We start from the raw sequence: 19,595 nt of genomic DNA on the forward strand, positions 1-19,595 counted from the left end.
ACCTAGAGAACAAGGAAAAGTAGTTCAAGTTTCGAGGAAAAACAGTGCAAGTGTTGACAATCAGGCGCCCACCTGGAGAACAAGGGAAAGCAGTTCAAGTTTCAAGGAAAAATCTGTGCAATTGTTGGAAATCAGGCGCCCACCTGGAGAACAAGGGAAAGCAAGTCAAGTTTCAAAGAAAAGCAGTTCAAGTTCAGCAATCAGGCACCCACCAGGAGAACAAGGGAAAATAGCTCAAGTTTCAAGGAAAAACAGTACAAGTGTCGGAAAATCAGGCGCCCACCTGGAGAACAAGGGAAAACAATTCAAGTTTCAAAGAAAAGCAGTTCAAGTTCAGCAATTAGGCATCCACCTGGAGAACAAGGGAATTCACTTCAGAATGCAATTCAAGTCAGCAACAAAGGAAGCTCACCTGGAGAGTACATGTCAACAGAGCAGCAGAAACTGCAAGATCAAGTTTGAAGATGTGTAGATAGGATTCTTGTAATTCACAGATCATAGTTTAGTCTAGCTTCTTTTATTTTGTCTTGGTGTAATAAGGAGTTCAGCAGGCAGTAGTAGCAGCAACAACAGTGAAATCACAACTTTCTGGTAGTCCCAGCTACCGAAACTTCCTGAACTATACTGACCTAATTCCTTTATAGCCAAGGATATGTAGGCAACCTCGGAAGCAAGGTGCGGTCAAATCTTTCAAAAATGCTTCCCATGGAGTATTCAAACGGGCAAAAATCGCTCGTATCCACTCACTTTATCTTGCACGAAAATTCTTCGTGTTTCCGAGCAAAGAGGGGCATCTGTGAGCACGTGATTTTTGCCCTATAGGAATTATTCCCAGAAAATATAAGAGAACAATTTTTTTTCATTTTTTGCAATTTTATAGGATTTTGTGGAAATTTGTGCTAATTGTTTGCATTTCTGTGCATGTTTACTTTTGTTAAAAATTATGAAAAATGCCAAAATACCATGCATTGCATTGAGATTTTGTTTTCATATTTTTAGGATTAATTAGTAAATTAGTTGTTTTATTTAAAAATGAAAATCACAAAAATTGGCTTACTTTTGAATTTTTAGCTTTTTAATTTTAGATTAGTAATTTCCTCGTTTAATCTAGGAGTAATTAATTTTTGTAAATATTATAGTAGATAATTAGCTTAATTTTACAAATCAATTTAATTTAGGTTTTTAATTAGTTAAAAATGAAAAGAAAAACAATTTGAAAAAAGAGGAAAAAGAGAATTAGAAAAGAAAAGGGCTGTTTTAATTGGACCCAAACCCTTTGACCCATTCCGACCTTAGCCCAAAATCGGGCTACCCGGTCCGGTCCCCGTGTAACCCAAAACGACACCGTTTCTCCCCTCATCATCTCAACTGTTGGATCATTGAGATCCAACGGCCTGGAACTCACCATTCCCCAATATAAAAGTGTCCGAAATTAGTCCCCCCAGTCCAAACCCCCTCAGTTCCCATCTCCCTCTCTAAACAACGTAACCCTAGCCGCCGCCCTAAAAATTCCTACCGCCTCTGCTTTATTCCACCCGCCAGAAATCACTGCATGGCGGCTCCGACATTCCAATTCATTCCAAACTAACAACACATAACCTCCGTCGCTCCCTCTTTTTGAATCCCCAACCCATGACCCTCGAATCCCTCCCAAACGACTCGAATCTTAGATCTAAGATCGGTGCCCAAAACCCTAACTCACCCAAATAACCCCAAACTCACACCCTCTGACCCCTGACCTTTCCTCATTGCTACCTTGCCTTTGATTCCTGGAAATTCTTGTCCGAATTGCTCAAATTTCGAATCTGAAAACCATGAACCCTAATGTTTCCCTTTTTTTCAGTTTTTTTTGGTCAATTGATTGGTCAAGTGAACCCAAAACATCCATTAGTCGATTAATAGTAGTTCGAGTTCACTTATGCTTCGTTAAGTCCTGGTCAAGTTCCGAGTGGATTCCGTTTGGAGCGAACATAGGTAATTTTTTCTTGTTTTATCTTATTTGTTTTTCTCTGTTATCTTCTTCCCCCTTCTCTTGATTTTTCTTCATGACTGATATTCTGTTTAGTTGCATGATTTAGGGTTTTAGCATTTTAGGATTATTTGTTGACTTTTGTGCTTAATCATCGTTATTAGTCAATAGGTTAGGGTTAAAATTATGCATTTGCCATCAGAGTCATTAGATGTCCAGTTTTGGCTAGTGTTCGTCTAAATTGGTTTAGGTTGTGTTTGGTTGAATTCGTTTGGAAATCAGCGTGCTAATCTCTTCCATTGTAGTGTGATTACTTGTTAATTGCAGTGTGTAATTAGATTTAAAAGGTTCGAACCTCAGGGATGGTTCAGTCATTAATTAATGTTAATATTGGTTTCAATTGTTTAAATGCCGTGTCATTTCTGATCTCTCTTAGTGATAAAATTGTTTAAGTTTAGAGTTGATTCAATAGTTAGTCGCCTAAGTGTTTGGTACTTTCAATCAATCAAGTTGTGCCAGTCTTGGCTTTTGTTTATTAGTACTAATTCATAGGCAATTGGAAGTTTGGGGGGTCCAATGGTAAAAGGAAAACTTCAGGGGTTTATTTGAGGGGTGGGTAAACTTGATAGGGTAAACGAACCTACTAGAAGGATCTAGAATAAGGGGCAGCTGACCTCATTTGGCTAGCACAAGTGCTGAAACCAATTAGAGATTGACAGCTGTCCCAATTCTGTTAGAAAGATGCCTTTTGCAGGCTGGAATAATTCCCATCTTTCTGTTTTTTAAGCACATGGCTGAGAGGCTTATAAAGGGTGCCCTTTCCTTCATTGAAAACCCCACCTTTCAGCATTATTCTCTGCATCAAACTCTGAAAAAAGACATAAGAATGAGACCTTGAAATCCTCTCTGAAATTCACTCTAAAAAAGGCATACAAAGAAGAAATATTTCTGAGTTTGGTTTGAAGTCCCTATTTTTGGCTTTCATTTGTTTTGTTGGAGCTGGATCTATCTCTATTCTTCTTGGTTTCCTCCTGTTGGTTGGGTCACTATTTTAGGTTTGAAGATTATTTTGTTCTGGTTTTCCTGCTGTTGATCCTCTGTTGTTGTTCTATTGCTACTGGTTCCTACTGATTTCACTTTCATTTGGCATTTTTCTGAGTTGTTTATATATACCAGGTACTGAACTATGAATTCAAGCCAACTTGTCAAATGTTTGACTATTTGCTTAATGTGTAATGACTTCTGAATTTCTGAGGTGATATGTAATCAATTTCTTTATAAACCTGTTTGCTTGGTCAAGTTTGTTCATCCATGTTCTCCTGTTAGCATCAGTTCTTTGTTTGATTTAGCATGTTTGATTGAAATGTAAATTGAAACTGCATTAGCTATCACTGATACTCACTTGTTATATCAAAAGCATGCCAAATAATCATTATCTGAACCTCTTAATTCTATTGATTGAGTTTATAATAATTAGAACCAAGTTTGTAAGAATTGATATCAGAAACATGTCCTTAGGGCAATATATCACAGCTTGAAAAAGGATCTGTATAGATAGTAGAGTTTGAAACTATGGCATTCACAAAGTGACCAATGTTCATGTGTTGGAGCAGGATAGATTTGTTGATTTGGTACAAGGTTAAGCAACTATGAAGTGGAAAGAGCAATATGGCTTATAGAGTTTAGTATTGCATGATTAGTTTATTTGTAAATTTCATATATGATCTCATTGTAATAATTCGGGCAGATTTACATAGGGGTTTTGTATGGTTGATTTAATTACTTTTGGTATGGTGGCTGAATATGTAATAACATGCTTTTCATCCATTGTATTCCATGTCTCGGGCCTGGAACAAGAAAGGTCCATCCTACTGAAACTGGGTCAAACGCTGCGGGCCTCAAATTAGGCCCAATGACCTTTCACATGGTTGAATTAAGGTCCAGCTTTGTTGCCTAGCCCGTATCTGCATGAAAGCATGTATTAATAGTTAGTTATCCTGTTCTGGTTTCATAGATTAGGAGCATGAATTAGGCACTAGTGTTTCTTTGTATTGCCATGTGATAAATTTGTTAATTTGACTCTATGCCCAACGTTGTAATTAACTCACTATTGATGTGTTTCAGAATTGGCGTTAATTTGTGCAATATAATAGAATTGGGTCAGACTTGTAAATAACCCAAATAGGGTTGTGTGTATGAGTCTGGATGCTCGAGGTCATGGACCATAGAGTATGGCCCATTGAAATTCACACAGACCAACGTTGGCTAGTCTTTAGCTTTATTCCAATTGGTTCGACAAGTTAGTTGGAAAATAAACGGTAGGCTCGAACATATGGCTTTAGATTCAAGGAAGCTGATCGACAACAATTCAATGTCCCATAACAATCAGGCGAATCTAATGGGCCCTAGGTTCGATTCTTGCTTTTTGACAAAGATCTTAGACTAGTGTTAAGGAAAAGAATAATGAACACTCGTAGAAAAGCCGTTAGGCACGTGTTAAAAAATACAATTGTGATTGTATACACATTCGTGTGACATGGTTACAATTCTTAAAACCAATTCGAAGTATGCGCTCGCGCAACTTCGGTCAAACTTTCTTAATAATAAAATTGTTTTAATAGGCCCTTGATTAATTTTAATTTATATAGTTTGAGGTGTACCATCCACAATTTAATCATTCATGGCCCTCATATTAATTTCATAACCTAGATATAAAAATGATATTTGCTCGTAGTTGCTTTAGGCCCATTTAATATACCATCGTGATTGCGTACATGTTCGCGTGGCATGATTACGATTTTAAAAATAAAATCGGAGTATGCGTTCACGCAGCTTTGGCCCAAACTTTCTTAATAATAATAAAGCGTTATTAATTGTGGACACGTTCGCGTGACATGATTTTGACTCGCCAAACAAATGGGTACCCGTACGCTTGACCTGTTTTAAGATAATTCTTAATTAAAAAGAGGCAAATGCACATAGGTTCTAAAATAAGTAATTAGACAATTTGATTAAGCCAAGTATGATCAAAGCGACTGTGCTAGAACCACGGATATCCGGAATGCCTAACACCTTCTCCCGGGTTAACATAATTCCTTACCCAGATTTATGTGTTTAGCAGACATTAATACATAGTCAAATCTCCTCGATTCGGGATTTTAAACCGGTGACTTGGGACATCATTAACTATACCAAGTGGCGACTCTGATCTTAAATAATAATCCCATTTCGATTGTCACTTAAATTGGAAAAAACTCCCTTATACCCTTTCGGGGTGTAGAAAAAGGAGGCGTGATCCCTTATATACCCTTTCAGACAAAGAACGACTAGACATGTCTTTTGACCCTCCCCGAAATTTCACCCATTTTAGCGTAAAATATTTAGTTTAGGCCTGATATCGATATTTCAATTAGTTTTGACTCTTTTACTTTATTTTATATAAAAAAAATTACAAAAATATTTCTTCTTTTAGTTTCTTTTAGTTTATATACCTTTCGTAAAATTAAAAAATACAAAAATAGTACTTTATTTTTATTTTAATATGATATTTGAAAATACCAAAAAATAGGTTTGTTTTAACGGTTAGTCTTATTTTAATAATTATTTTACTTAAGTAGGATTAATTAGTAAATGAGGTCATATTTTAGTATCGTTCACGGAGAAAGAATAAATTTTGGGCTCAAACAACCCATATTTAGGCCTAATTTTCGGACCTAGCCCATAATAACCCAAGCCCAATACCCCTAAAACCCTAGACTTAGACCTATAAAAGGACCCTAGACCTAAAATGAGAGATTAGCCGTTTTTTAGATTTGGGACCAACCTAGACAAATCCTTTTCTTCTTCATGAAAAAACCCTAGAGACTTAGAACCCCAAAAAGATGAACCAGCCACACAGCACCCAACTTCTTCACCCTTGAGCACCTGGCAAAAACGCTAACACCCTAACAGAGCCATCACCCCTCACCCAAACAAGACCCTAACCCCTCTTCTTCTTCATCTTGAGAGAACACTAAAGAACCCTAATCTAACCAAGAAGTCAGCCGCCGACACACACATACACACACACAGAGCCGTCACTTTTAGCTTGCACCTTCATAGCCGTCGTTAATTTCCCTCTCATCTCTAACCTACACTAGCCATCCATATTCTTCAGACCTAGAACACAAGAGAACCAACAGCCACGCACACACACTAGGAGAAAGAAACGGACGCGAAAGACCACTACCGCTGTTCTTCTTTGCCATCCGCCAAAGTTCATCGCCGACGACGGCCGGCGTCGATTCTTTCTTCCTCCCTTTCTTCGTTTCTCATTTATCGCTACAAGTTTAACATGTTGGCATTTGACTAGTGGTAAAATACCGTCGAAGCAACTGTTTCAGTTTCCACCGAGGTTCACAGCACTACGAGATTTCTGGCGAGGTTTCATTGGAGAAGTTATGATTCGAGTTTCTGTTCGCGGTTCGTCACAGTTTTGGGTTCAAAGGTGTGAAACAATAAATTTTCAGCTATATTGAGGTCTATTTACCCCTTTCTTTTACTATTTTGGTTTAATTTCATGTTTCTAGTAATCTCGTTAATCTATCTTGATCTGTTTTTCATTGCTCTGTTTTTGAATGCCTCGGGCAATATCTACTTACTTCATTTAGTTGTTGATCACTGTTTGTATATTATTTAGTTTGTATGTTATTTACTTCATATAGTTTAATTGTGCTGGTTGATTAGGAAAAGAATCTGGGGTTAAGTTGGTTTTTTTTTCAATGTAAATTGCAAAATTAGAAGCACACAGTGAGTTAGGCTCGGGTTAATAAAATTTGAAAGGTTTTGGTCGAGGGAATGAATTCGAAGTTAAAGAGAAATTGAGTTTTTCTTATGGATTTGTCTAATTGCGTTGTTAGAATGTATGTTTAGGTCGACCACACCGGGGTAGGCGAACCTTTAGGCACGTTTTGAATTTAGTATCGTGATTGTGTACACGTTCGTGTGACATAATTATGATTCTAAAAAATAAACCGAGGTATGCATTCGCGCAACTTCGACTAAGCTTCTTAATAATAATAAAGTGTTATTAATTGTGGACACGTTCGCGTGACATGATTTTTGACGCGCCAAACACAATGGTACACATGCGCGTGACCTGTTTTAAGATAATTTCTTAATTAAAAAAGGCAAATACATATAGGTTCTAAAATCAGTAATTAAATAATTTGTTTAAGCCAGTATGATCAAAGCGACCGTGCTAGAACCACGAAACTCGGGAGTGCTTAACGCCTTCTCCCGGGTTAACAAAATTCCTTACCTGGATTTCTATGTTCGCAGACCGTAAATAAGAGTCAACTTCCTCGATTCGGGATTTTAAACCAGTGACTTGGGACACCATAAATTATCCCAAGTGGCGACTCTGAATCTAATAATTAATCCCGTTTCGATTGTCACTTAAATTGGAAAAACTCCCTTATACCCCTTCCGGGGGTGGTAAAAAGGAGGTGTGACAGCTCTGGCGACTCTGCTGGGGATCGAACCCACGACCTTTCTTATTATCACTCTTTTCTTTCCTCTCATTTCTCACATTCCACAATTCACTCTCTTTTTTTTTCTTTTCTCCTTTTTTTTAAAAAAGAAAATGATTCGATCGAACCATATGTTGGTTGCCTACGTATCATGACACCACATGAATAAGATCTTTGCGTAGTTCGGGAAGATCGGGAATAAAGTAAACCAACTAACGTTCTTTTTTTTTCTTTTTTTCTTTTTTTTTTTTACATAAATGACTACTCTGATGAGAAAAGAGAAATAAAAGAAGTAAAGCCTTTTTTTTGGAATTTTCTCGATTTAATGTGCTATAACATATTTTAAACTCAAGTTTAACGAGCATATATTTTTTCTCTCTTTTTTTCTTTTTGAAACAAATATTATATGGGAAATTATTAAGAAAAAACCCTAGAAGAGAAAAATCTTTTTTTTTTATTTTTTTAGGAAGGAAACCTAAGGAATAAACCAAAGAAAATATTTTGAATTTTCATTTGATATCCCTGAAGAAGTATTTCGAAACGAGAAATGAACAATATAAAAAAAAAGAAGAAAAAAAAGAGAAAAAAAAGAAGAAGAAGGAAAAAGAAAAAAGAAAAAGAAAAAGGCAAATAGTAACAAAAGGTAGTCTTGTGAACTACGTTCGACCTGATTCTTGTCACCACAAGATAAGTAGGCAACCTCACGATTCGGTCGCACTAAATAAAATATTTCATGATCCCACGAAGTCGAGAGTGGGCAGAAATTCCATCTCAAAAAGAAAAGAATCAAATTCCCCTGTTTTAGAAATTGGGGCAAAAGTTTTAGATTGGATTCCAAAAGTTGTAAATAAATTAACCCTTTGTCTTAGTTTTAATTTGAGCCTTCATGCTTTTCTTTCTTTCTAAACCTGTCCAAAAGCCACATTATAGTCCAAACAAGGCCTCCCAGATGATCTTTGAGAGTGCCGAGCTAGACATGCCAAGAGTATATGATGTTTTTACCATGGTTAATGCCTTGTCATCTGCAGAATCAGAGGAAATAAGAAGAAAAGAACAAAATGAGAGAGTCTTATTGGTGAAAACTGATAACTAGGGATTTTAACACATTTTATACTCTTTCTTGCTTATGCTTTGATTAGAAATTCATACAAAATAGTCCCAAAAGGCTCATAAGTTGTGCTTGATTGCAGGTTTAATCAACAAAGTGACAAGATGTCAAAGATCATCTCAAAAGGAGTGAAACTTGCACAAGTACCAAGACAAGACAAAGCTCAAGCAAAGCAAGGCCAGTGTGGCCGCACTACATTCTGTGAGGTCCGCACTGCGAGGTTCAGAGAGCATGACTTTCAAGGCACAAAGGCAATGCGGCCGCACTAGGATTTGTGCGGTCCGCACTAAAGGTAATGCGACCACACTCAATTTAGTGCGGTCTGCAGAACCCAAGATCAGAGAAGTGCCAGTTTCAAGGATTCAAGTCAATGCAGTCCACATTCCATTTTGTGTGGACTGCACTAGAAGCCTCTGCGGCCGCAGTCCATTCTCTGCGGTCCGCAGTGCCTGAGTTCAGGAGTCATATCTTCAGATTCAGAGCCCTAGTGTGGCCGCACACCATTTTGTGTGGTCCGCACTAACCCCACAGGGGATTTTTGTCCAGAATTTTCAACTTAGTATAAATAGCTTCTTTTCCCATTTTTAGGGTATCATACATTGTAATTAAGCAGTTGCGCTTGTGGGTTCGAGATTCTTAGCTATTTTGGGCATTTTTATCTACTTTTCATCATTGAATCTTGTTGTTTAGCTTAGCAATTAATTAATATGAGTTGTTATTAATCTATTTCTTGCTTTTTTTCTTTAATTATGAATAGCTAGACCTATAAGCTAGGGTTGTGGCTCAACCCTAGTGTGGGTAATTGATGGGTCTTGTATTTTAGGGCTAAATTGACTATGGGTGTTTGATATTTGGGCCTATTTCATGGTTAATTTCTGAATTAGTGGTTGCAAACACTAATTTGTGTTTAGTTGACTTGGGTTCTTCTTGAGAAAGAGAGCCTAAGTCTCCAAAATTGGTCCAACAAGTAATTGCGGCATACTCAAGAGATTGATAGCTCCAATTAAATGGTTAAACCTCGAGAGAGTAATACCCGACTTGAATCCTAGTTGCTTGTGCAAATTTTCATACCCAATTGGTCTTGAGAAAGTCAATTCGGGCAAAATCACTTGAACCACCGAGAGGTGTAGAGTGGGTAAAATAGTGCAACGATTATATCATACTCCCCAATCATGTCAATTGTGTCTTAGACTCAAGTACCCTTCAATTGACCACCTAGGCGAAAGTCACTACCCTAGTGCCTTTTAAATCATTTGAACAACCCGTAGCATTAACTCTTAGCTTAATCTAGTTGCATTTACCATTTGTAGTTTGATAATAGTAGAAGTAAAAAAAGAAAACCCCAAAAATGATTAGAAGTGTAATTTGGAACACATACACAATCCTAAAGTAGATAGATACTCGATTCCAAATTCTATCTCTCTATGGAAATCGATCCCGACCCAAAATTGGGTAAAACTGCTCCGACCCTCTCTCGGTACATAATTAGTAGTGCGGAGTAGGCCGTGATCACCTTTTTGGCGCTGTTTCCGGGGAGCTAACGATTTTGGCTATCTATTTAGTTAGTCTTGTGTATTTTTTTTTCTTTTTTTTACTAACTTGTTTGTGTCACAACTCAGGTACCAAATGGCAGCGAACAACGCTAATGACCCTCTTGGAAATATGATTGTGGGGGAGGAGGTAGATGATGTCGGAGATGATGAGGTGCCTCTTGTACCTCAAGGACAACGAAGAGGCTGCAACGCCAATGCTAATCTGAATGGTGATATTCCAGACCCTCCTCTGCCACCTCTAAGAGTGGCTCCCAGAGTACTTTCGAACTAGGGCTATGCGAGTGCTATTGTCCCACCCTAAATTCGGGCGGGCAATTTTCAGATAACCAATGTGATGTTGACCTTACTTGAGCAGCGTGGGTATTTCACGGGCGCTGCAAATCAAAATGCCTATAAACATCTCAAGGGGTTTATGGATACATGCAGGGGGAGCAAGCAGATGAATGTGTCCGATGATGCTCTTAGGTTGAGACTCTTCCCATTCTTACTTCGGGGGAAGGCATTAGATTGGCTTGAGATACTTCCCAATCATTCCATCACAACTTGGGATGAGTTGGCGGATAAATTTATTGCTAAATTTTTCTCATCGGGGCATATGGCGGCATTGCATGATGAGATATTGGCTTTCAAGTAAGAGCCCACGGAACCTTTGCATGAGATTTGGCAGCGTTATAGAATAATGGTGAAAGAATTCCCCAACAATGACATGACCGAGGCTATGATACAACAAACCTTCTACCGAGGCATCAATACAACAAATTAATGCATAGTGAACCAACTTGCCGGGGGCAACTTTATGAAGTTGTCGTATGATGAGGTATGTGATATACTTGACGAGATAACTGACACTTCTTTTGTATGGCAAAGTAGAGCCAATGTGCCTCAGAGTGACCCCATGGTTATTCATTTGCACAAAGAATTACATAATCATGGGCAGGCTATAGCGGAGTTGACAACTACTATGAACCAATTGGCAAAGGCACAGTTGCAACAAGTTCAAAATCCTTGCCAAGTGAATGCCATGGAGGGTGTCAATATGCTTGTCAACAAAAAATGGCAAAGAAGTCAACAAAACCAAGGGAATTCTGAGCAATTTGATGATGATTGTGATGAATTTCAAAATGATGGTTATGATGACCAAAGTGAAGAGATTCAATATGTAAACAACTATCAAGGCCAACGGGGCAACTCTTCCAATCAACAACAGTGGAGACCTCAAGGCAATTGGGGCAACCAACAACAAAATAGTGGTAATGGGGGAACATCAACCAAAACAACAACTGGGGCAATCAACGCAACCAAGGGAATTGGAATGGTAATAACAACAATTGGGGTGGCAATAACAGTCAAGGTGGATGGAACAATGGAAACCAAGGAAATCGGGGGCAAGGCTTTCAAAGGCCCCTAATGTACCAACAACCGAACAATCCAGCCCTATTTCCATCTCAAGGTCCTAGTTCTTCTGGCAATGATATGAGTAGAATTGAAATGATGTTCGAAAAAATGATGAAGAAAAATGCGGATTCTGATGCACAGTTGGCTTCCCACAATACCTCTATCAGAAATTTGGAGTGCAATTAGGCCAAATCTCTTAGTCTTTAAATACTTGCCCCAAGGGTGCTCTACCAAGTGATACGGTAGTGAACCCGAAGGGTGGGAACAATCATGTTATGGCGGTTACAACAATAAGTGGGAGAGGCGGTGATGTGAATGCCTCTAAGCAAAAGCAAGTTTTGAATGATGATGTTGAGTTTCAAGAAGAGGAAATCCCTTTGGTAGTTGAAGATGTGGTGATGAAAATGTGAACAATGAAGTGAGGATTGATATTCAAGATGTCGAGGTGGAAACTCAAAATGATGTGAACCCGTCTAGGGAACACATAATAGACATGCCAGAGCCGGTTGCGAAAAAAGCCAAGGCACCTTTGCCAAGGACACCTCCACCTTATTCTCAAAGGCTCGCGAAACAAAAGAATGAGAATCAGTTTAAAAAGTTCATTGACATGATGAAGAGCTTATCTATTAATGTGCTTTTGGTGGAGGCACTTGAACAAATGTCAGACTATGCAAAATTCATGAAAGACTTGGTCACAAAGAGGTGTTCTATGGATTTGAAACTATAAAGATGACTCACCAAGTTATTGCTATAGTGCATTCAATGGCCCCGAAGCTTGAAGATCCTGGTGCTTTCACCATTCCTTGCACCATTGGGAGTGCGGATTTTGCCAAGTCTCTATGTGATTTGGGAGCTAGTATCAATTTGATGTCTTACTCAGTTTTCAAAACTTTGGATATTGGGCAACCTAGGCTGACTTCCATGAGGTTACAAATGGCGGATAGATCGATGAAGAGACCCTTGGGTATTATTGATGATGTGCTTGTCCGGGTGGACAAATTTATCTTGCCAGGTGATTTTGTGATTTTGGATTGCGAGGTGGACTACGAAGTTCCTATCATATTGGGAAGACCTTTTCTAGCTACAGGGAAGGCATTGGTCGATGTGGAAGCAGGGGAACTCACCTTCCGGGTGGGTGATGATAAGGTGGTCTTTCATGTGTGCAAATCTATGAAGCAGCCCAATAGTATTGAGGTGTGCTCTTTGTTGACCTCGTCACATCAGTGATAATTGATGACACCAGTGCAATGATCAATGTGGAGGACCCATTGGAGGCCATATTGTTGAATCTTGATGTCAATGAGGATGCAAGCCTAGTGGAGTGCGCGAATGCTTTACATGGAATGGGCTCTTGTTCTTTTGAGCCCATGAAATTGTCTTTGGATCTCGAGAATAGAAAGACTCCATAAACTAAACCTTCAATTGAGGAGCCTCCGGTGTTGGAGTTGAAACCACTTCCTCCACACCTCAGGTATGAGTTCTTAGGCTCAAATTCTACTTTGCCAGTTATTCTTTCTTCTTGCCTTACTAATATGCAGGTTGATGCCACATTGGCAGTGCTTCAAAAGCGAAAAAAGGTAATTGGATGGACTTTAGATAATATTCGGGGAATAAGACCCTCATTCTATATGCACAAGATTATTCTGGAAGATGATGCAAAGCCCTCCTCAGAGTATCAAAGGAGGTTGAACGAGGCAATACAAGAAGTTGTGAAAATAACGGTGATCAAGTGGTTGGATTCCGGGGTTGTGTACCCCATCTCTGATAGCTCTTGGACTTCGCCGGTGCAATGTGTACCGAAGAAGGGTGGCATGACCGTGGTTAAAAATTCTCAAAATGAGTTGATTCCTACAAGAACAGTCACTGGTTGGAGGGTATGCATGGACTACCGCAAGTTGAATAAAGTGACCCGCAAGGATCACTTCCCTTTGCCTTTCCTTGACCAGATGTTAGAACGACTTGCTGGGCGTGCTTTCTATTGCTTCTTAGATGGGTATTCTGGATACAACCAAATCTTGATTGCTCCGGAATATCAAGATAAGACCACATTCACTTGTCCATATGGCACTTTTGCTTTCTTTAGGATGCCTTTTAGGTTGTGTAATACACGGCTACATTTCAGCGGTGTATGATGACCATTTTTACCGATATGGTGGAAGACATTTTAGAGGTGTTCATGGATGATTTTAGTGTTGTGAGGGATTCATTTGATGAGTGCTTGAAGAATCTTGATAGGGCGTTGTCCCGTTGTGAAGAAACCAATCTTGTCCTCAAAGTAGGTGATTTGGTTATCTTGTTCAACTCCTGGTTACGTCTGTTTCCGGGAAAGCTCAAATCAAAATGGAGTGGACCTTTTTAAGTGGTATGTGTAACCCCGTTTGGTGATCTTGATCTAAAGAACAAAAATGGTCAAGTTTTCAGAGTTAATGGGCACCGGGTCAAGCATTATCTTGGAAAAATTGATGACAACCACGTGGTGGCACTTCTTCATTTCAAATGATGTAATGGTAAGCTGCATTGTGCCGCGACGTTAAATCAGGCGCTTCTTGAGAGGCAACACATGTATTTTTCTTCTCGTTTTTATTTGATTTTCATTGTAGAGTAGGATTGATTTTTGGGCTAACCGGTTGTGAGATGGTGCAGGGTTGTGTTGATGCAGTGCAGGACATAGTGGAAAAAGTGCCAGGTATCTGATGTTTTTAATGCGGCCGCACTACATTTAGTGTGGACCGCACTGGTGAGGGTGAAATGTAGGACTCTCTAAAGTTTGCCACGGCGGTCGCACTACATTTTGTGAGGTCCGCGGTGGACCACTGCGGCCGCAGCCCATTTTGGGTGGACCACAGTATGTTGCCTCCTCAAGCTTGAATCAGGCTGTGCTGTGCGGACTGCGGTCGATTTTGTGCAGTTCGCACTGGTTGGTGAGACTGGACCCTAGGTCCTTTTCTATAAATAGGGCCTGAGGCCCTCCTTTTTCCCTTTTCGAACCCTTGAATCTCAAACTAATTCAAACACTGTTCATCACTTCCCTTTGCTCGTAATTAATTGTTGGAACTGATTAGCTTCATTTCATCTCACATATGGTACCATTACTTGCCTTTTAATTGTTCAATTTTGTTAATTTCTTTTAATTTTAGTTTTTCTTGCTTCCCTCTTTATGTTTCCCGTAGTTTTTCTTCAATTGATTAGGTTAGGGTTGTAAATTTCTTGATTAGAGTAGGCTCCTATAGTTAAAAATAATGGGAAATCACTTAGGGGCATTTTTTAGGTATTAATTATGCTTAAAATCAAAAATCCGTTAAACCCTAACTTATTGCCACAACTGGGCACTCAGTGCGGACCGCAGTCATTTCTGTGCTGTCCGTAGTGCCCCAGTGCGGTCCGCAGTACCATTTTATGCTGACCACATTGATGAAACTTCTGAAAGCTGAACTTTGGGCAGTGCGGCCACACTACATTTTGTGCGGACCGCACTGGCCCCTATGCAGCCGCACTACCTTTTGTGTGGTCCGCACTGCCTAGTGTCACACCTCCTCTTCACGACCCCCGAAAGGGTATAAGGGGAGTTTTTTCCAACTTAAAGTGACAATCGAAACAGGATTATTTTATTTAAAATTCAGAGTCGCCACTTGGGATAATTTATGGTGTCCTAAGTCACCGGTTCAAATCCCGAATCGAGGAAAAGCTTGACTCTATTTAACAGTCCGCGAACTAGAAATCCGAGTAAGGAATTCTGTTAACCTAGGAGAAGGTGTTAGGCATTCTCGAGTTCCGTGGTTCTAGTACGGTCGCTCAACTGTTATATTCGGCTTAATTATCTGATTTTAAACAATTATGAACCTATGTGCAAATTTTAGTCTTTAACCGATTTTATTCAATTTTAAAGAATATTGAACGTCGTTTAAAATACGTCTTTGGATCGCGCCATATGAAATGCACCCGCAATCCTAAACATATTTTATCCAACGTTTTAAGATTTGATTTGGGTCACATGAAATGCACACCCGAGTTTAGGAAGGTAATTTGTTAAACTAATGTGCCTAAAGCAATTACGAACTTGCAACTTTGCGAGGGCCATGGAAGTTTGCTAAATGGCGCGCCTCGAATTCTAAGGATAAAAACAAAGTTAATTGAAACAAGGGCCATGCAATTGTCATTTTTTGTTAGGCATGATGCACCTCCATCTATTCTATTGAAAGCATTTCTAACTTACTTTTTCGAGGGGAATAACTATATTTTACTTAATACGGCATGCCTCAACTAACTTAAAAATTGGCTAACTGATTAAGAGTGCAAGGAAGTTTCAAATCGTCCTACGACGGAAAATTGAATCTGAAACGATGCGTAATGGATTTGCAGTAATGAGAACTGGACCAATTGTTTGAAACTTGTTTGGGCCAATAATGGCCATCAATAGGAGGAACTTATTCAGGACAAATGCAACTATAGTAAAAAGCGGGTTGTCTTCCTATTGAGCCCAAATTTAATAAAGGGAAGGATGCTCGCACGTACTGGCCAGAGATCGAATCTCTGCGAAGCCAAACCATCTTAAGCTTCAGGGACTTTGAGTCTTAAATAAAGCTCCATAGAATCCAAATTTTAAAAATTACATGGCAATTATTAATATAATGCATAAAATTCAGAACTTCCTTTATTCAAACACTTTAAAAACTCTTGAAGGGACCGTTTGAACCTATTGACTGTGCACAATACCTAACAAATATCATGTGAACTAATAAGCTTTAAAGGGGCTAGAGATCAAATCACACGCCTAAGAAAATCATTTCCAATACAAGGCAGTATTACTCAGCCTTTTATCCTGTTCAAATTCACATGCCAAATTATAAACAGGTATGTTGGGTTTTAAGCCATGAATCAGAACCTCAATACAAGAAATCAAACAAAAACTTGATATGCCACTATTACGGAATCCAACAGTCAGGAACTTCAGAATAATCCAACAGGAAATCAACTATACATCTTACACTACATAGAAAACTAATGAGATTCTCATAGCATTAAACTAATACAACGATTGAATGAAATGAAATAACAGGGGGTCAAAAGTCCAATAACATGAATCTTCCATTATATGTCCATGTTCCATTGCGCATTCATACTTCACAGATTAATCAAAGTGTAGAATGATACCTAGAAGAAAAAAAGAAACAAAGAAGTGAAGAATCAGTAAAGAGCAGCAGAAATCAGCACCAGTAGAGCCAATGGAATAGTGAAATCAGCTCAGATCGGCAATGAAACAGTATTTCTCAACAACAGGTCCAAACCAGCTTTAAAATTACCCAGAACTCAACTCATTTTCAGCCCAGAATCAGAAAAAAACTATCACAGCTTCAGTGATTTTAACTGGACTATTCAGAATAACCAAAATCCTAACAAAATTTCCATTAGTTGCCTAGAGAACCTCCAAAATTACAAGCTATTTTCTGAATTTCTTCTTGAGAAACAGCCGTTTTAAGTTTCTGAAATTTTATCTCTGAAGTTATCTCTTCGGCTTCCCTGAAAGGCAAGAAAACCATGCCTTTATAGGCAAGAAAGTAGGGTAGCTTACAAAAAATCAGATTTTGCATTTCGCCCCTTTTTCAATTTTGTTTTAGCTCACCTACCCCTAATGTAAAATTTAGAATTTTAGAATAGTCCCAAACCCCAGCTTCCTAGAATCTTCCCATTCCGTTACACAAAGATTCCCCACCCCAATTACCTATACTACCCTCCCCATTACTGTTTATTACCCTCTATATGCCAGGAAGAACCCGGGTTAAATTGACCCAATGGTTTGAATCCCAAAATGAATAGGCCAGAATCGAACCCAAGGCCCAAACAAAATCAGAAAAATTTACTCAACTAAATCTATGAGAAGTAGAAAAGGGAAACACTTGAATGACTTCAAAAATCAAAATCTAAACTAAGCGATTGATTTTTCTTTCTTTTTTCTTTAAAAAAAAAAAACTAAAATACTAAACCGGAACTAAATTACCAAATTAAAAAAATTTAACCTAAGCTAATTATCAGAAAATATCATAAAAAAACAGAGAACCACGATTGAGAATTTAAAAAGAAAACTGAAAATCGAACGGAACAAAAACGAACCCCAAATTAATCTAAAGGGAAAGACTAGGTTCGAAACTCTTTGATCAATTTCAGACGGAGGATAGGTCACTCAAATAGACGTAGAAGGACAGAAGAAGAACGAGAGATGAAATGAACAATAACGGACAGAAAACGAAAGAAGACTCACCAAGTAAAACTCGAAGCCAACACTGGAACCTTCAATTTAATGAAATTGATGCTAATCACTTGTTCTTTGTCAAGAACAAATGAACAACATCGATTTGCGTTGAATCAAACTTCGAAACGTGAAAATCGGAAGCGTAGGCTGATGCATGCCGCAGAATCGAGGTTAAAGCGATTTGGGGTTTTAGGGTTCATCCCTTCGAATCAAGATTCGACGGAATCTAGGGTGATTCGAAGGAAACGGAATAGAGATTGGGGAAGAGGGGGATGTGAGGTTTTCAGGGTGTTAGTTTGGACTGGTTTGGTGGTGGCGCCGCTAGGTTTATGATGATGGAGAATAGGGGCAGCGGGTAGGGTTTTGGAGGGGTCTCTGAGGTGGGAGTTGAAAGAGGCGAGATGAGGGGGGGGGGGTAGGGTAGCGTTTGGACATATATATATATATATATATATATATATATATATATATATATATACCTCCCCACTTCTAAACCGTCAGATCAACTAACCTCGACGGTCGAGATCAAAGGGTAACAAAACGACGTCGTTTCGGATGAAGGGGTGACTGGACCGGGTTGAGACGTAATTGGGCCTTAGCTTGGACGAGTTAATGGGGAACAACTTGGGCTGGTATAAGCTTGGCTCAGAACTGAGTTTGTTTTTATTCCCTTTTCCTTTTCATTTTCATTTTTTCAATTTTCTTCTAATTTCTTTTAAATTAAAATTAAAATAAAGCCTAAATTAATTCCTAATCAAATTATTCTATCAAATTAAATTTGCTAACTATAAATAATAATTACCACGGCTAATTAAATACTAAATTAAAGAAAAACCACCAAAATTCGCAATTAAAATTAGAAGTGCAAAATAAACTATTTTTGTGATTTTTTTCATTTTTTATAAAGCACTAAATCACTTAATTAATGCAAAATTAGATCCTAAATGCAAATGCAGAGTATTTTTGTATTTTCATGAATTAAATAAAATAAACATGCACATACAAATGCAGACAATTATCAGAAAATGCCACGAAATCCACAAGAATTGCAAATAATGAAAGAGGTTATTTTGTTTTGAATTTATGGGAGTAATTCATATAGGGCAAAAATCACGTGCTCACAGCTGCTCCTCTTTGCCCGGAAATACGAAGAGTTTTCGTACAAAGATAAAGTGAGCAGATACGAGCAATTTTTGCCCGTTTGAATACTCCGTGGGAAGCATTTTTAAAAGATTTGACCGCACCCTGCTTCCGGAGTTGCCTACATATCCTCGGCTATAAAGGAATCAGGTCAGTGTAGTTCAGGAATGTTTGGTAGCTAGGACTGCCATGAAGCTATGATTTCACTGTTGTTGTTGCTGCTGCTACTACTGCTTACTGAATCCCCTTATTACACTATGATAAAATAAAAAGAAGCTAGACTATGCTATAATCAATGCATTACAAAATCCTATCTATATCTTCAAACTTGCTCTTGTGGATCTTGTTGCCTTGTTGACTTGTATTCTCCCGGTGGAATCCCTTTGTTGCCTCCTTGAATTGTAATCTGAGATGTTTTCCATTTCTCCAGGTGGATGTCTGACTGCCAACTACACTTTGAGATGTTTTTCCTTTCTCCAAGGGGACACTTGACTGCTGAACTTATTACCTGCTCTCCAGGCGGGCTCCTGATTGCTGAACTTGAAATGTATTCCCTGCTCTCCAGGCGGGCTCCTGATTGCTGACTTGAAATGTATTCCCTGCTCTCCAGGCGGGCTCCTGACTTCTAACTTGAAATGTATTCCCTGCTCTCCAGGCGGGCTCCTAACTTCAA

This window comes from Nicotiana sylvestris, chromosome 1 (assembly GCF_000393655.2).
Source record: "Nicotiana sylvestris chromosome 1, ASM39365v2, whole genome shotgun sequence".
Lineage (NCBI taxonomy): Eukaryota > Viridiplantae > Streptophyta > Magnoliopsida > Solanales > Solanaceae > Nicotiana > Nicotiana sylvestris.